This window comes from Schistocerca cancellata, chromosome 4 (genome assembly GCF_023864275.1).
Source record: "Schistocerca cancellata isolate TAMUIC-IGC-003103 chromosome 4, iqSchCanc2.1, whole genome shotgun sequence".
NCBI lineage: Eukaryota > Metazoa > Arthropoda > Insecta > Orthoptera > Acrididae > Schistocerca > Schistocerca cancellata.
The window spans coordinates 858,839,898-858,857,873 of record NC_064629.1 but is presented as its reverse complement, the minus strand read 5'-3'; the positions used below and the strand labels follow the sequence as shown (position 1 = coordinate 858,857,873).

The 17,976-nt window shown below is 41.4% G+C and overlaps 1 protein-coding gene across 1 annotated transcript in view; it reads left to right on the top strand.

Moving 5' to 3' along the window:
• LOC126184988 (uncharacterized) overlaps nt 1-17,976 on the top strand; it is a 253,943-nt gene that overhangs the window by 20,671 nt on the left and 215,296 nt on the right. The window lies entirely within an intron of this gene.

Here is a 17,976-nt window from a genome sequence, read left to right as displayed (position 1 = left end):
AAATTTTCCAATACATGACATAATTAAGTTACTTTAACAACATACTTAAGTTAATATAACAACTTTTTAATTTTTTTGTGTTTTTATTTTTATTATTTTATTTTTTTAAATATTTTTTTTAAATTTATATCTAAAAATTCCTCTATGGAGTAGGAGGAGTTGTCATTCAGAAATTCTTTTAATTTCTTCTTAAATACTTGTTGGTTATCTGTCAGACTTTTGATACTATTTGGTAAGTGACCAAAGACTTTAGTGCCAGTATAATTCACCCCTTTCTGTGTCAAAGTTAGATTTAATCTTGAATAGTGAAGATCATCCTTTCTCCTAGTATTGTAGTTATGCACACTGCTATTACTTTTGAATTGGGTTTGGTTGTTAATAACAAATTTCATAAGAGAGTATATATACTGAGAAGCTACTGTGAATATCCCTAGATCCTTAAATAAATGTCTGCAGGATGATCTTGGGTGGACTCCAGCTATTATTCTGATTACACAGTATTATATAATGATTCTTTCACTGACTGAGAACACTTCACTTGTCACATGATATGGCCCCAGGTGTCGATTTGATTCATAATCAAATGATCCAACATCTCATTGTTAATCAGACACCATCTACTCAGGGTCTTCAATTGCATTTGGCTAGAATGTGTTTTGTCTTTGCAGTGGCAATATAATATCATTGTACCAGTCACTAAACCAGGCAAAACCCCATGTTCACCAGCAACTGTAGACCAATTACTCTCACCATAGTGCCCTGCAAACTGCATGAAAGAATGTTAGCCTGATGATAATGCTGCATTCTCGAATCATGGGGCCTTTTATTCTATCAGAGTGGTTTCCATGAGAGACAATCCACAACCGACTATCTGACTAGGTAGGGAACAGTAATCAGACAGGCTTTTTCTAAATGCCGACATCTCATTCCAGTCTTTATGATCTGAATGAGACATATGACACCATTTGGTACTGTCACATTTTACTTATCCTCTGTCTGTTGTTTTTGAGGCTCATACCGATTTTTATTCTTCAGTTTGTATCTCACCAACTGTTTTAGATTAGAATTGGTACATAACTCAGTTCTGCGCTGGTCTAAGAGAACAGCATCCAGCAAGGATCTGTGCAGAGTGTAAAACTCCTCCTCGTCACCATCAATTGGCTAGTGACCTTCGTTAGGTCACTGGTCAGTCACACTGTATGTCAGTGACTTTTGAATTTGGTACAGCTCCTACCCAGTGGTGTTTGTTGAACACCAACTGCAAGACACCATCTGATGGACCTCTGTGTGGACCCCTTCCCATGAATATGTGTCATTCATTTCTGTCATTGTTTCATGTTCCATCCAGACCCAGAAATTTGCTTGGGTTCCCAGTGCTTGGACGTTCCTGCACAGTTTGATTTTTGGGACTCCTCTTTGATAAGAAACTGATATGACTTCCCCATATTCGTCGACTAAAGATTAGCCACTGGCGAAAGCTTAACTCTCTCTGCTGCTTTGCCGAAACCTCCATATGTACCATGCCTCAGTCTCATCCCAACTGGATTGTGGCTGTTAGTTTAAGGCTCAGTGGCACCTTTGGCTTTGAAATTTTTCAACTTAATCCATCATCATGATGTAATACTGGCCATTGGCAGCTTTGTGACTAGTCCCATACCTGTGTCTCCATTTGAAATAGGTATCTGCCCTCTTCATTTCCTATGATTCCAACTCTTCCTCAGTTGTGCAGTCACCATTTGACTATCTAAGTTACGAAATTCCTTTTGCCTGCAAGGGGCATGGTCCCATAGACACTCTGTCACCTACCCTCAGGTATGATTACCAGCAGGATTGCACCTCTAGCCCTTCTGCCAGGACCTCTGTGTAACCCGCTTACAATGTACTCCCTGTGTTTTTCATTTATGAAGTGCAGTTTGATGGAAAATAGTTTATACATGGACATCTTTCACACATACAAGTTGTTAACAACAGAAATGATGCAAACAGGTGAAGTCTACCAGATGTGACAGCAGACAGACTTTTATTTCTCTCACTGCATAACTTGATCCAAAAGAACACAGTCAGGAAGGTCGTAGTTCGTAGTAATAGACGGCAAATCATCGAGTAAAACTGAAGTGATATCAGGTGTTCCCCAGGGAAGCGTCCTAGGACCTCTGCTGTTCCTGATCTATATAAATGACCTGGGTGACTATCTGAGTAGTTCTCTTAGGTTGTTCGCAGATGATGCTGTAATTTACCGTCTAGTAAGGTCATCCGAAGATCAGTATCAGTTGCAAAGCGATTTAGAAAAGATTGCTGTATGGTGTGGCAGGTGGCAGTTGACGCTAAATAACGAAAAGTGTGAGGTGATCCACATGAGTTCCAAAAGAAATCCGTTGGAATTCGATTACTCGATAAATAGTACAATTCTCAAGGCTGTCAATTCAACTAAGTACCTGGGTGTTAAAATTACGAACAACTTCAGTTGGAAAGACCACATAGATAATATTGTGGGGAAGGCAAGGTTGCGTTTCATTGGCAGGACACTTTTAGAAGATGCAACAAGTCCACTAAAGAGACAGCTTGCACTACACTTGTTCGTCCTCTGTTAGAATATTGCTGCGCGGTGTGGGATCCTTACCAGGTGGGATTGACGGAGGACATCGAAAGGGTGCATAAAAGGGCAGCTCGTTTTGTATTATCACGTAATAGGGGAGAGAGTATGGCAGATATGATACCCGAGTTGGGATGGAAGTTATTAAAGCAAAGACGCTTTTCGTCGCGGCGAGATCTATTTACGAAATTTCAGTCACCAACTTTCTCTTCCGAATGCGAAAATATTTTGTTGAGCCCAACCTACATAGGTAGGAACGATCATCAAAATAAAATAAGAGAAATCAGAGCTCGAACGGAAAGGTTTAGGTGTTCGTTTTTCCCGCGCGCTGTTTGGGAGTGGAATGGTAGAGAGATAGTATGATTGTGGTTCGATGAACCCTCTGCCAAGCACGTAAATGTGGATTGCAGAGTAGTCATGTAGATGTAGATTATATCAAAATGTAAACTGAATACTTTCTAGGTACTGACTTCACTACATTATCGTGTGTGCTGACACAAAGATGTTAATATGTTCAGACTTCCACACACACTCATTACATAGTTGTTGATCATGTACTAGCTTGCTTGGAACTGATTATTTTTGGGTTGGATGGGGTATTCATAAACTGGCGTAATGACATTTTTGGATTTTAGAAAATACATAATTGTTTATGAAACTGATACTTGAGGATTTGCTAATGTAGATTAGCTATATTTTTTAACAATGATGTAGTGTAGTTTTCATAATAAGTAGTTAGTTTGTAAAGTACAAAAGTTTGCAGAACTATTTTGTATGTCTACGTGTGAATTGCCTATTTACAAATAAAGTAGCTATATTTGACATTATGATAATTTGTCAAAATTCTTAATTAGTGGCATAACTGATAAATTATGGGTGTCATTCAGTCCAGAAATATAGAGCAACCAAAGAATAATGGCAAACTTACTTGTTAGTAATTAAAACAGGTGTAATGGGAGAAAAGGCAGCAATAATTTTGGGATGTTCAAACTGTAATACCAGCTGTCTTTTTAAGTTAGTTTTCTTGAAAATAAAACATATTATTGTAAAATCTGGATTCCTTGCTTTCTAATGGTAGATACCAAAATTTCCAATACTACTAATTAGCTCAGTTGAAATTACAATAACACATTTTTATAATAATATCAATTATTCATTACTTCTAATTATGAGTGTTGTCCGTAAAATAAGGTTCCCATGGCGCAACAGTCCTGAAAAGTGCTGTTATGGTGGATCCCGTGATTCTGTAGTGTACCTTGCCCACTCCCAATCCCCTCCCTAGTGAGCTGCCTCAGGAGCTCAGTCTTGGCTTGGCAGCCGTACGTGATGGATCTCCCCCTCGCTTCGCCCGCCAGGTGTGAGCTGCGATCGGTGATCAGACGGGAGAAATCCATTCCCAGCTATGCGAAAGCTAAGGAGACAAGTGTATGAGTGTACAACACGTGCACAAATGGTGCAGAGTGTTCAAGAACGGCCGTACTGACGTCCATTAATGATCTCTCATCAATTACACTGCCAGAAGCAGAGTTCGTTTTGTTTGCAGATGACCCAAGTATTGCAATAAATAGTATGTCGAGTGTAGTTCTAGAAGGATCTGCTAATGATATTTTCATGGATATTAATAAATGGTTTAAAGCCAACTCACTGACATTAAACTTCGAAAAGACTCACTATATGCAATTCAGAACCTGTAAGAGGTTTTCACCCAGCATATGCATAAAGTATGAAGAAGAGCAGATAGAAGAGGTTGACAGTCTTAAATTCCTGGGATTACAACTTGATAATAAATTCAGTTGGTAGGAGCACACCACAGTACTGCAGAAGTGCCTTAACAAATCTGTATTTGCAATTCGAGTATTAGCAGACATAGGCGACATAAAAATGAAAAAGCTTGCATACTTTGCCTACTTTCATTCCATAATGTCATATGGTATAATATCTTGGGGTAAAAGCGTGTAATACGTATTATTTGTGGAGTAAATTCACGGACATCCTGTAGAAACCTCTTCAAAGAACTGGGTATACTAACTACTGCCTCTCAGTATATTTACTCCTTAATGAAATTTGTCCTAAATAATATATATCTTTTTCCAACAAACAGCTCAGTTCGTACATACAATACCAGGAACAAAAATGATCTGCGGAAGGACTTAAAAGACTTACTTTAGTTCAAAAAGGGGTCCACTACTCGGGAACACTCATCTTCAATAATTTGCCAGCAAACATAAAAAATTTAGTTACAAATAAAGATCAGTTTAAAAGGAACCTGAAAGACTTACTAGTTGCCAACTCCTTTTACTCCATTGACGATTTTTTAATAGAGACAAATGATGTATATATTCATACTATTAGTATTGTTATTTCAGCTTTAAAAAAAAAATTCACATGTTCCACGTCCGCGAGGATCTCCTCAGCACGGATCTATGGAACGAAAAACAAGTCTAATCTAATCCATGATGAGGAGCGTTCCGGACGGCCATCTGTTACTGACGAAACAATCACAAAAGTGGAGGCAGCGGTGCTCTCAGATTGAAGAGTGACTGTTTGTGAGATCTCCGAAATGATCCCTGATGTCAGCAAAACCTCTATTGACAAGATTTTGACGGAGCATCTAGGGTATGCTAAGGTTTGCGCGAGGTGGGTGCCAAGAATGTTGACGGAAGGCCACAAACGTCAACGCGTTGCAGCGGCCCAAGAACTTCAAGATCATGGAACTCGTGGCGAGGAATACCTCGACGCCATCGTCACTGGAGACGAGACTTCGGTGCACTACCACACAGACGAAACCAAAGAAGTCCAAACAATGGAAGCACCTAGAGTCGCCGAGATCGCGAAAATTCAAACAAACGCAAAGTGTCGGCAAAGTGATGGCAACAGTGTTTTGGGACAGGAAGGGGGTATTGTTGTGCGAGTTCTTGCCCACCGGTACAACAATCAACGCTGCCGGGTACTGCGAGACACTGCAAGAATTGCGCCGTGCAATTCAAAACAATAGGAGGGGTAAGCTGTCCAAGGGGGTGCGTTTGCATCAGGATAACGCGACGGCACACCACCAACGAGCTCATCGCAAAATTTGGATGGGGTATTGTCAAACACCCATCCTACAGCCCGGACTTACCCCCAAGTGACTACCCTCTCTTCCCTGACATGAAGAAACACCTGGGTGAAACGCATTTCGGCGACAGAGAAGAGCTGGAAGAAGCGGTTCTCAGGTATCTGCGCGGCTTGGTGGCAGATTTTTTTGACTTGGGCATTCAAAAGCTCGTACACCGCATTCAAAAATGTATTGACGTCAGTGATGACTATGTAGAAAAATATGTTATAGTCTGAACTTTCCAAAAATGTATGTATTCATGAAATAAACATGTTTTACACTGTGAAAAAAATTGGGAACCTTATTTTACGGACACCACTCGTAACACAATTTCCAGAAAAACTACATCACTACAGTCAGTCTATTAAAGATTTTAATCAGAATAGTTAATTTGCATGAAGTATGGTCTGAATAAGGTTTTGACAGATGTGGACATGCATTACATATGTACGATCTGCATAATTAGACCCAAACTGAAAAATGATGAAAAGGAAAGAAATATTAATATGAGTGCAATATTAGCAAGTGGGATAGTTCTAGCTTGTTTCACTGTCCCAAAATTCGCTTTGATGATCCCAGGTGCAAGTAAGACCTCTCCTGACTCAGGAACGTTGGTGAACTACTGGCCCCTCTAGTAAACTGCACACTATCTAGGAGACTGCTGCTGCGTGGCACTTCTGCCATATTTCTCAGAAGAAATCCGCCATCCTGTGTCGTCTCCCCATCTGTCATACAAGATTAACGCATAGCTTTATGCCTCACACACAGTATCCCACATCCTGATGGAACGCCCCCTCTATCTGGATCTCCATGCTAAGCATGGTCTTTGAGATTCTTAATCTCAAATACTGGCAGACAAAATATGTAAGGTTGAACTGGTTCTTCACTTTCTCCGAGGAAGTGGTTTTATTCTCAGATACAACATTTTAAACTGTTTTCATGGTGGGAGCTGGATGATTGGGGTTGGGACATCTCCCTCCGTATGCTGGGGTTGGGAACCTTCAATTCTCCTTCCTTAGCCAGCTGCCTTGGTCATTCCTCTTTTTTTCTGTTTGAACTTCTTTTAGATGTGGTTACCTCTCTCTTCTACCACACCCTATTTTACTTACAGATAGCACTCCATTGAAGGCAAGACCGTAAGGTTTCCTTATGCTTGGTACTAGCTGATGACAAAAGAACATTTGAACAGTGTTTTATGCTGCTTCCAAAATAGTGGCTGCTGTTCCCATCTTTAACGAATCGACTGTAACGGATCGGCATGCAACAGGTGTGGGAGAGATGGCCCATGTTACATGCAGAACGCGGGACAAATCATCTGGCCCCACTAACATCCTGACCTGATTATTTGTCTCGCCTGATCTTATTGTTCTCAGTCCAACTGATGCTCATTACATTTTCAGCCTTATCACTTTTACTATTACGAATCTCCCAGCTAGAAGACTTTTGTTCCTCCAGAACTGTTGTACATGGGGAAACCTCCACAGGTCGCTCTCTGACACAGTCTGAACTTTGCAGGGTGAAAGGATGATGAAACTAAAGGACACCTATTTTGGCCTATGTGCCGACGCTCGATAACTTCTGAGGAAATGACGGTCAAATTTTCAACGCCACTCCATCAGTTCGCTCGAGCGATGCAAGATCAAGTGAGTCGGTAGCACAGTGGGTAAGAGAACAGTTAGAATTTTTCGCCCCTGTTGAGATCCAATCCTGTGTTTTCTTGTTTTCCTTTTGTTGTTGTGGAAATATGCGAGATCGATATTTTTTGTAATATCATGATATACCGTGGAATTATTGACAAAAGAAGTAATAATTTCAAATCTTATTGAAAATACTTTATCATACCAAATCTTATACAGTTAACAATAATTGAAACTGAAAAACAGTCTGTTATGTTAATTTATGATGATATCTATCATAAAAACATTCAAAGCATAAAAATTCGGATCACTATTAGCAACGTACATAGGCTCATAATATGCCACAGTCGCATGTCTTGGTGTAAATATCATTGCCGGCCGATGTGGCCGAGCGGTTCTAGGCGCTTCAGTCTGGAACCGCGCGACGGCTGCGGTTGCAGGTTCGAATCCTGCCTCGGGCATGGATGTGTGTGATGTCCTAAGGTTAGTTAGGTTTAAATAGTTCTAAGTTCTAGCGGACTGATGACCTCAGATGTTAAGTCCCATAGTGCTCAGAGCAAAATATCATTAGGAAAAGTAAACTCATTAATGTTGCTAAACATGTCACGTTCTGGTGATAGTTTTGCAGCGAAATACATGTGTTGAAGCATTTTCTCAAAAACTAGAGCCTGCAATTGATAATGTATTAAAGCATGTATACTACCGGTCATTAAAATTGGTACACAAAGAAGAAATACAGATGATAAACGGGTATTCATTGGACAAATATATTATACTAGAACTGACATGCGATTACATTTTCACACAATTTGGGTGCATGGATCCTGAGAAATCAGTACCCAGAACAACCACATCTGACCGTAATAACGGCCTTGATACGCCTGGACATTGAGTCAAACAGAGCTTGGATGGTGTGTACTGGTACAGCTGCCCATGCAGCTTCAACACGATACCACAGTTCATCAAGAGTAGTGACCGGCGTATTGTGACGAGCCAGTTGCTTGACTACCACAGACTAGAAGTTTTCAATTGGTGAGAGATCTGGAGAATGTGCTGGCCAGGGCAGCAGTCGAACATTTTCTGTATCAAGAAAGGCCCGTACAGGACCTTAACATGCGGTCGTGCATTATCCTGCTGAAATGTAGTGTTTCGCAGGGATCGAATGAAGGGTAGAGCCACGGGTCGTAACACATGTGAAATGTAACGTTCACTGTTCAAAGTGCTGTCAATGCAAACAAAAGGTGACAGACGTGTAACCAATGGCACCCCATACCGTCATGCCGGGTGATACACCAGTATGGCAATGACGAATGCACGGTTCCAATGTGCGTTCACCGCGATGTCGCCAAACACAGATGCGACCATCATGATGCTGTAAACAGAACCTGGATTCATCCGAAAGAATGACGTTTTGCCATTCGTGCACCCAGGTTCGTCGTTGAGTACAGCATCGCAGGCGCTCCTGTCTGTGATGCAGCGTCAAGGGTAACCGCAGCCATGGTCTCCGAGCTGTTAGTCCATGCTGCTGCAGACGTTGTTTTACTGTTCATGCAGATGGTTGTTGTCTTGCAAACGCCCCCATCTGTTGACTCAAGGATCGAGACGCCGTTACAGCCATGCGGATAAGATGCCTGTCATCTCGACTGCTAGTGATACGAGGCCATTGGGATCCAGTACGGCGTTCCGTATTACCCTCCAGAACCCACCGATTCCATATTCTGCTAACAGTCATTGGATCTCGACCAACGCGAGCAGCAATGTTGTAATACGATAAACCACAATCGCGATAGACTACAATCTGACCTTTATCAAATTCAGAAACATGATGGTACGCAGTTCTCCTCCGTACACGAGGCATCACAACGTTTGACGAGGCAACGCCGGTCAACTGCTGTTTGTGTATGAGAAATCGGTTGGAATCTTTCCTCATGTCAGCACGTTGTAGGTGTCGCCACCGGTGCCAACCTTGTGTGAATGCTCTGTAAAACTAATCATTTGCATATCACAGCATCTTCTTCCTGTCGGTTAAATTTCGCGTCTGTAGCACGTCATCTTCCTGGTGTAGCAATTTTAATGGCCAGTAGTGTAATTTGCATAAATTTGTTTAAATTTATTATCTACCTACAGCATTAGTGTCGTGTTACCACCACAAGAGGCTGTGATATCAGTTGTCATAGTGGAACGAGCATGATACTGGACGTGGGTGTTTTAATAGGTGTATTACATGCACTCATTCAGCAGAGGAATGGAAGCGATGATTAATGCATGAACATGTGAAGAGGAAGAAGACGGTCCTGCAAATAAATGCTTTGCATTAAAGATGCATTACACAAGGCATGGAAACATCTCTCTCTGCCAGAATTTTCTGTCATTTCTAATACCTACATATAAGCTACCACCACACAAGAGACAACTGCTTCCAATCCACCAGACCAAAGAACTGATGTAGTTGGCGAATTCACTGCTAGAGGGCGCCGCGATAGGTCATGTGATAGTGCAGTTCAGTCCATTGAAGCACAACATCATGATGACGTCACTTGTTTTTCTCAGCTGTATGTCTGCCCCAGCCTGCTCATCCCCCTGGCCGTCTGTAGGCGAAAAAAGTGGCGGGAAATGGAATCAGTCTGTTCTGAGCTGCTGGAGAGAGGAATGAGTGTACTTAATTTTTTGGAACAATTTATTTAGCGACTGATTTCACTTAGTTCATTTATTATGCTGATACAAAACACTCACACTGCCTACGGTCAGGAGGAGGGAAAATTCGTGTGAAAAGGAATCGGTCTGTTCTGTTCTGCTGGAGAGAGGAAGGAATGTATTTATTTTTATTTAGTGACTGATTTCACCTAGTTTATTTATTACGCTGATGCAAAACACTCACCCTGATGTGCTTGGGGTCACAATATACAGTTTACAGACCTGGAAACTACTCGTAAATAATGCATTACGCTGATGTACAGAGGGGTAAACAACTCGTAAATTACAGAAATAATCTAGTACACAGCATACAGATGTGCAAACTACTTGTAGATCAGCGAAATAATGCATGCAAACATGCTCACACCGCTTAAACAGCCGAAAATAATTCAGTGCATAAACACTCAGTGCATGTAAAAAACGCAACTTATCAGCGACACAACCCTGATTGTACTGGATGGAAAGTCTAAGTGCAACGGAAACTGTCCAGATGCGGGAGAGGTAGGTTAGGTTAATGTACTTTATTTTTCTCAGGAAACTGACGCAAATATCCATCGTAATTACATAATAAATCACAAAGATCGGTCCTTATTACACAACTATATGCATAGCACCTCACAAGGACGACATTACGCCACAAAAACTGACGATACCATACAACTTGTGTTATCCTGCTGGCGAAAAAAATCTCGCAATACCACTCGAAACCAGTGACAGAAACACTCAAACTCTACCCCATACCTACAAGCTAGGGGGGAAAATGCTGTGGTTAAGGTGCAATCTTTATTCTTTTTGGTGGTAAATACATTCAACTGACTAGATGCTGGACAGAGAGGAGTTTAAAAAATTAAAAAAAGTGTATTACCTAGAAGTATATAGCATCTATCCCTATTTGACGTCAGAGTTCACTACACACACCTACTGAAAATCAGCCTACAGCCCAGTTAACCGAAGCCAATACACACTATCATAGCTGATGGAAAAAATGCCTCACTGTTATAATTACACTTCGAAATTGTCATGAAAAAAAAAAACATCACTCGTATTGAACCGGTCATAATGCATCGCATGTACTGGGGGAAATCGTCGTCCTAAAAGACTGCAGTTGAACGTGCAAAAATCAATCTACAGGATGGAGCTACTCAGCCAAAAGCCTCGCAGCCCGTGCTGGCTGCCGCCTGCATCAATGCGATCGCAACACAAAAGCAGGTATAGTTAACTAGGAAATAAAAGGGTGGCTTTCCCCAAATGCCTGTTGGTCATCTATAGTGGTGCTGCCATCACAGACTAGACTGGTACCCACCGCCTCTTGTTCTGGAGTGGAAATCACTTTTGTTTAATGTCACACAGGATGCTCCAGCAGGGACTGGACGAGAGCCACAGTATCGTAGAGAACTCACCCGTCGTTCTGCGAGAGATTATTTAACATAAACTTGACTAATATAATAAAGCAACTATTAAAAAAAACATTCACGACCACAATAAATGTCCTCTTTCTACGAAAATAGACAAAGTCCAGTTTCATTTAGTTTCATGAGCAAAATCGTTATACTTTTTACGTTCGACTGAGCAACTTGTCACGTCTGCGAAGACATTTACGTGGAAACTCTTAAAAAAAAAAAAAAGAAAAAAAAAGGTGGAAATCGGTATGTCCACTCACGAATGCCGATGTCGGTGATGTAGCAGATTCCAAATCACCGCTATAATTTACAAAGTCAAATAAGGTGTTTCTCATGTCTCTTCCACGTGCTAGATGCACACACCACAATCAATCTTCTATCACCTAAATAAAGATGTGAAATGCAAAGAAACAGTCAACGGAACAATTTACATGGCGGAATAATAGCCCAGAGCAAACACATGTCCATATTGAATGTTCTCAAATTTCCACTTGATCATGAAAGCTGTCCAACACATACTAAGTATTAGTTCGCTATTTGGCAGTCTGGAGGACTACACGGTTAAGTCAACTACATTCCTGCATTGCAACAGCCCTCTCCATTTGGACAGCCCCTGCCGTTAGCACGAAACGTGAATCATTCCCGCCACAGGCCAGGCATAGACAGAATCATCCCACGAAATTAGTTACACATATATGTGATTGCTATACTTACAATTAAATGCTACAGTTGTGGTTTCAGTTGAATGACATTCAAGAATGAGCAAAGTATTGGAAATACACCCTGCTGACAACTCTGGAAATAGAAATATCTGTACCATTCTTATGACTTGACATACTCTTCCCTTTGCTATCACAGTATTCCAAGTCAAATCCATACCTTCCTTACGACTGGACATTGTTATCTCCTTTGCACATGTCTGAACACAAACACATACTTTATAAACCTGATGCTCATGGCGATCCTATCCCACATCCCCTATTACTAAGTATAATACGACGTCACTAACTGATTGCAGATGATACAAAATAATACTGACCGAAAATCAACAGTTGGTGGGCATGCCTTATAAGTTTTTATTGCGAGTGGTACCACTGTATCTTAGAAAGAGAGGTGTAATCGTCTTACAGTCAGATGTTAAAAAACACAACCATATTACCATCACAAGCGGTCGAGGTTCTACAGGTGCATACAAGTATCCGTGTTAAAAGCTATACTGGCTTCATAAACCGAGGTACGACGTTACCTCTGAATGAGGTGGTTTTTTGTCCAGACAAATACCATGACACTGAATATAAACGGTGATCACTGGAGTATTTACTATCAAACCAACAGTGCGGTTACACGTCGCCGATGGTGCAACCTTTTAATAAAATTACACAATTTAGGAAGTGACTGGGCTGAGGAACATGGTACGAGACCAGTATTTGAATCTCCCTCATGCCGCCACCACTAGATATTTCCGCAGTACTTGTAACGCATTCTGTGTTAATGCCGTGTCAGAGGTTCTGTGATATATCAACTGGGTGATGGTTGACTGAGAAGGATCAAAAACAGTAGATGGTGTGCTGATTGAGGTCGTAAGAAATGTACACTAGCTTTTCAGATCTCTAGTGCTACGCTGTCCGCTAGAAATGCTGTTTGGGATTTGGAATGAAGTCCCCCCATTCAAGCACACACCTGTGGTGGATCCTATCGAGAAGTCCTGTAATGATTACAGCCACTAGTGAATCATATTTCTGGCACACTAATGTCTCGAAACGGGTCACCTTTCTCGAACGTATCTGCTATAGTAAAATTCCAGCCTCGTTTTTGATAGTCCCTATGCATCTTGCAACTGCTGCCAATGCTAAACTTACTTCCATCTACGTTAAAGGATAACAGAGAGTGGACCAGGTGATCAATTGAGATGAAGTTAGAACGAGGTACGATTTAATGGTTGACTGATGCATTCTAGAGAAGGAGAAGTTGCTGCAGGTCAGTTGTTTTCGAGTGTTCTGTCTGGATGCACAAGTTGCGTGACATAGCCCACGTTCTGCTTGAATACAGTCATATGTTCTGTATGTGGCTTAAAGCACTGTCTACTTGAGATAGTTAATGGTAAACCTGTCGGTCATCAGAGGACTTCAATCTCATGTGTGATGAAACTTGGCACATTTCTCTAAATGGACTTTGATTTATGTGATCCTCCCTATCGCGTCTTCGGTGTAAAATAGAGACTTCAGCGTCATAACTAAGTTAGCAATAGGAGCTTGTGAGGCCCTGCAATCCCCGTGTACACATTTGTCCAATATATGTGCGGTTTACAGAGTTAGTGATGGAGTGACTTATAATTTTCACATGTCGTACGCTGCTGCTATGCGTTTATCTGTTTCGTTGTAGGACGTATCCCCGGCTAGGGAAGATCATTTTATATAGGCCTTATGCAGGCATCCTACAATTTGTGAACAGTGATCGGATGTGAACAGTAGACACTATACGTCTCCGGAAAGCTATATTGTGCTCGTATCACGAAGAGCAAGTGTTTTTACCATTCGATAACATAGTTTTTCGTAGAAAACCCGGGAAGGAGGATGTATGTCATGCCCTTGAAATATATTTCTCTCAAATGAATATTCTGATAGGTCGGAAACGCAGGTGATCTAAGAGTATAGGCCCGTTTTAAGTGCAGAAGGTTGTAGCCTTAGGAGTGCAAGTGTTTGTGTTCTCTCTTACCAATACCTTCCAGGTACCGATCCTAGACTCTAGAACAGTACTTTAGAGTTGATAGCTTAGTTGATTTATGTAAAAATGCGTCGAATTCCATCCGTCTGGAGCTGCATCACGTATTAAAATCAATCCTTTGTTGTTATTCTTATCTGTTTGCTATTACATGATGGCACTTTGAAATTTGTTACTATACATCGACATGGAGGCATCTCGAGAAATCTCGTGCACTTGGACAGGCTAGGACTCAGAAAAGTCAATTCATTGAAGAGACGTAGAGTGTAGCAGTCTTCTTCTGGTCAGTTGCAGATTAATTCGCTAACTGTGCTGCAGGGCTGGTTGGTCAATGACAGTGTGATGAGGGTCTTTCACTCTCTAATTTTGCCCTAAGACAGCGAGAATGCTCTCTCGTATGCATAGAGATAGATCGTAATTTAAACACTATGCTTGATGTGATAGAAATATGTGGAGTGCTGTCTCATATACTTTGATCATTTATGTGTTTGAGAATTAACAGTGAATGGACGCAATGATACTCGCAAAGTGGAGATGAGATAGTTTAGCTATGATACTCAAATTGGGGAAACATTCTGTCACACAATTGGCGTGTGTTGAACTTAGTGTAAATTTCTTCATGCTGTCAAGTGTGATGTTTATTATTAGAGTACATGGATGGTGTCTTTTTCCATACGATCCCTTATTGGTTACACATAATGATTGACTGGTATGGCTTGTTTGAGTTGGGGAAAAAGTTTTGGTGGGTGGACAGCAACTTCTGGGGGTTGCCAGCAGCGAAACAGTGATCGTGTACATGAGTGCAATATGAGGAATCAGTCGAAAGGGAATACATAGTTGTCAGCTATTCCGTCAGTGTGAGAGAGGAGTCTAAATGTAGAGCTTGTGAATCACCTTCGGACTGTAGTTTGGAGACCTACGTCAATGTTGTAAAAGGCTTCCACTATGCTTATGTTGTAACTCTCTTTTATTTAAAATCTCCCTATGTGTGGCATGTTATGGTATCCGCTGTAACACACAGGAGGCAGTAGCAGCAGCAGTTTGAGGTTTAAATTCGCAGGGGGACTGCGTATACCGCTAGGAATGCTTGGATGGCTGCACGCTGTGCTATTCTGGGGAGTATTGCGAAATTTCTTTCTCCGCGCTGGAGCCCCACCACAGCTATGCGTCAGGGAGCATTGTGAAATCTCTTTCTCCGCCATGGACCGCAGCGCAGCTCTGCATCATTGCGCCAACATCGGTGCCTAGTTGACTTGTAAATGGGATGAGCTTTTATACTTCATAATTTTTCTTTATTGGGGGATAGAGAATAATGATGATAGCATGTTGGGCTGACTGATTTGAGTGGGTGCGGATCTGTAGTACTTCTATGTAGTTTGGGGACGTACTACATTGCGCGCATTTCCGCCTAATGGTCAAAACACGGTCCTGTTGCACTAACTGAGGTCGTTCCGTTTCTACATGGGTTGCAGAAGGTGGTGGATGTGTCTTTCTACGACTTTTGCTCAGTTCCAACTTAACTTGGATCGATCACATGTGGAAAGCTGTAGAAATGGGAGCAGTTGCAAGATGCGTAGGGGGTGACTGTAATGATGTTGAAATTTTACTGTAGTAGTTAGGTTTGAGAAAGGTTACTCGCTTCGAGATATGACAGTGTCAGAAATATGATTCAGTAGTGGTTGTAATGATTAAAGGAATTGTGAATAGGATCGAACGCGGGTATGTGCTTGAATGGAAAGGCCAGATTCCAAATGATGGACATAATTTCTAACATACAGGGTAAGACTAGAGATTTGAGAAGCTAGTGTACAATTTTATTCTTACGACCTCAATCAGCACATCATCGACTACTACTACTACTACTACTACTACTACTACTGTTTGTGTTCATTCTCAGTCAGTCATCGCCTGTAACTCAGTGGATATATCGCCAAACCTCTGATATGGTCTCGAGAGAGAATGCTTTGCAAATACTAAAGAATTATCTAGTTGGGGTCGGTGCGAAGGAGTCGCTAATACCGCTTTCATGCCATGTTCCTTATCAGAATCACTTTCAAATGTGGTAATTTTATCACTAGGTTGCATCGTGGGGTTACACATTCCTACGATCACCATCACGGTATTTGTCTGGAAAAAAGAAAACCACCTCATCCAGAGGTAATGTCGTACCATGAATTGCAAAGCGGACATAGCTTTTAATATGGACACTTGTGTACACCTGTAGAACCAAGAGCGCCATGCAGTAGTTGTTGGGATCGGGATTTTTCTTTAACATCTGGCCAATTACATCTCTCTTTCTGTGACATGGTGGTAGGACTCGCAAGAAGAACCTAAATGACATGCACACTCATCGTTAATTTTTGGTCAGTGTTATTTCATATGGTAGGCAATCAGGTATTAATGGAGTATTATAATTAGTAGTAGGGGATGCGTGATATGTATGCATTTCAGCATCACGTTTATAAAGTATGTGTTTGTGGAAAGGATATGCCTATGCACTGTTGTAGGGAATGTATGGATTTGACTTGGAGTACTGTGATAGCGAAGGGAAGACTATGTCCAGTTATAAGGAAGGTATAGATATTTCCATTTCCATAGCCACAGCTGTCAGCAGGGTGTATTTCCGATACTTCGCTCATTTTTGAATGCCATTCAATTGAGACCGCGATCGGAACATTCTATCTATAATGATAGAACATATATGTGACAGGTTTTCCGGTGCATAGCCTGTGGTGGTATTGATTCTCATTTCCATTTAACGACATCAACTGTCCGAATGCAGATGCCTGTTGGAGTGTAGGAATGTATCTGAGTTAACTTTACCATCCTCTAGACGACCGAATAGCAAACTAATACTTAGTATGTGTTTGGCGGCTTTCGTGATCAAGTGGAAATTTGAGAAGATTTTGTATGGAGGTGCGTTTGCAGTGGATGGTTATTCCCTCCCATGTCAATTGTTCCATTGACTGATTCTGCACATTTTGCGCGTTTATTTAGTAGATCGATTGTGGTGTGTGCATCTGGCATGTGGAAGACACGGGAAATACCTTAGTTGGCTTATAAGTTATGTGGGTGATTTAGTGGTTTACAGCATGCTGCACCTCGCTAAAATTTGGAGTATGTAGAGAAATAATTTCCAGTCTATATCCCGGGAATGATGTTGCGCTAACGATCGGTATGATGCTGCCTAGTGCTTGAAATCGAGACGTATTGCGAAAATGGTATAATATTATGGCGAAAACAAGTAAGTTCTTGTAATCAACGAGTCTGGAGATGTGCGTAGAAAAGCAAGCAAGCAGGCAGGCAGGCCTGGACCAGAAACAGTAGTGTGATTGTGCCAAGGGTAAACGAGCCTGTCTTTGCACATTAGTTCTGAGAGTGACTTTGAGTCAGTGAGGGCTTTCTGATGTAAAAGGGGTTATTCTGTATGGTGGAGGATAGGAATTTATGTTTACTACATCGACACGGTACGTGTTGATATATTGCTGAGTTGGAGATCGGTTTCACACTCTAATATTCAAGCTCCTGGCACGAGTGGGAAGACAGTGTAAATGAGTAGGTGTCCTTATGTATTTCACGACATGTATGGCACTTTGCGAGGCTTAGTTGTTGGTGCAATGTGGCGAGCAGTGTAAAATAGTTTATTGTAGCTGAATATCACATCTGTAGAATGAAAATGGTGGACGGTACTTTCGTAGGACTGGGGAGCATCGTGAGATAATTTTTTCGTGTGCTGTACAGACATAAAAGGTAACTGCACACTCTGTGTAAAATGTGTATATGTTGTATTGTAAAGTTCGTACGGTTTATGTTATGGCACGATTAGAGAGGATGACT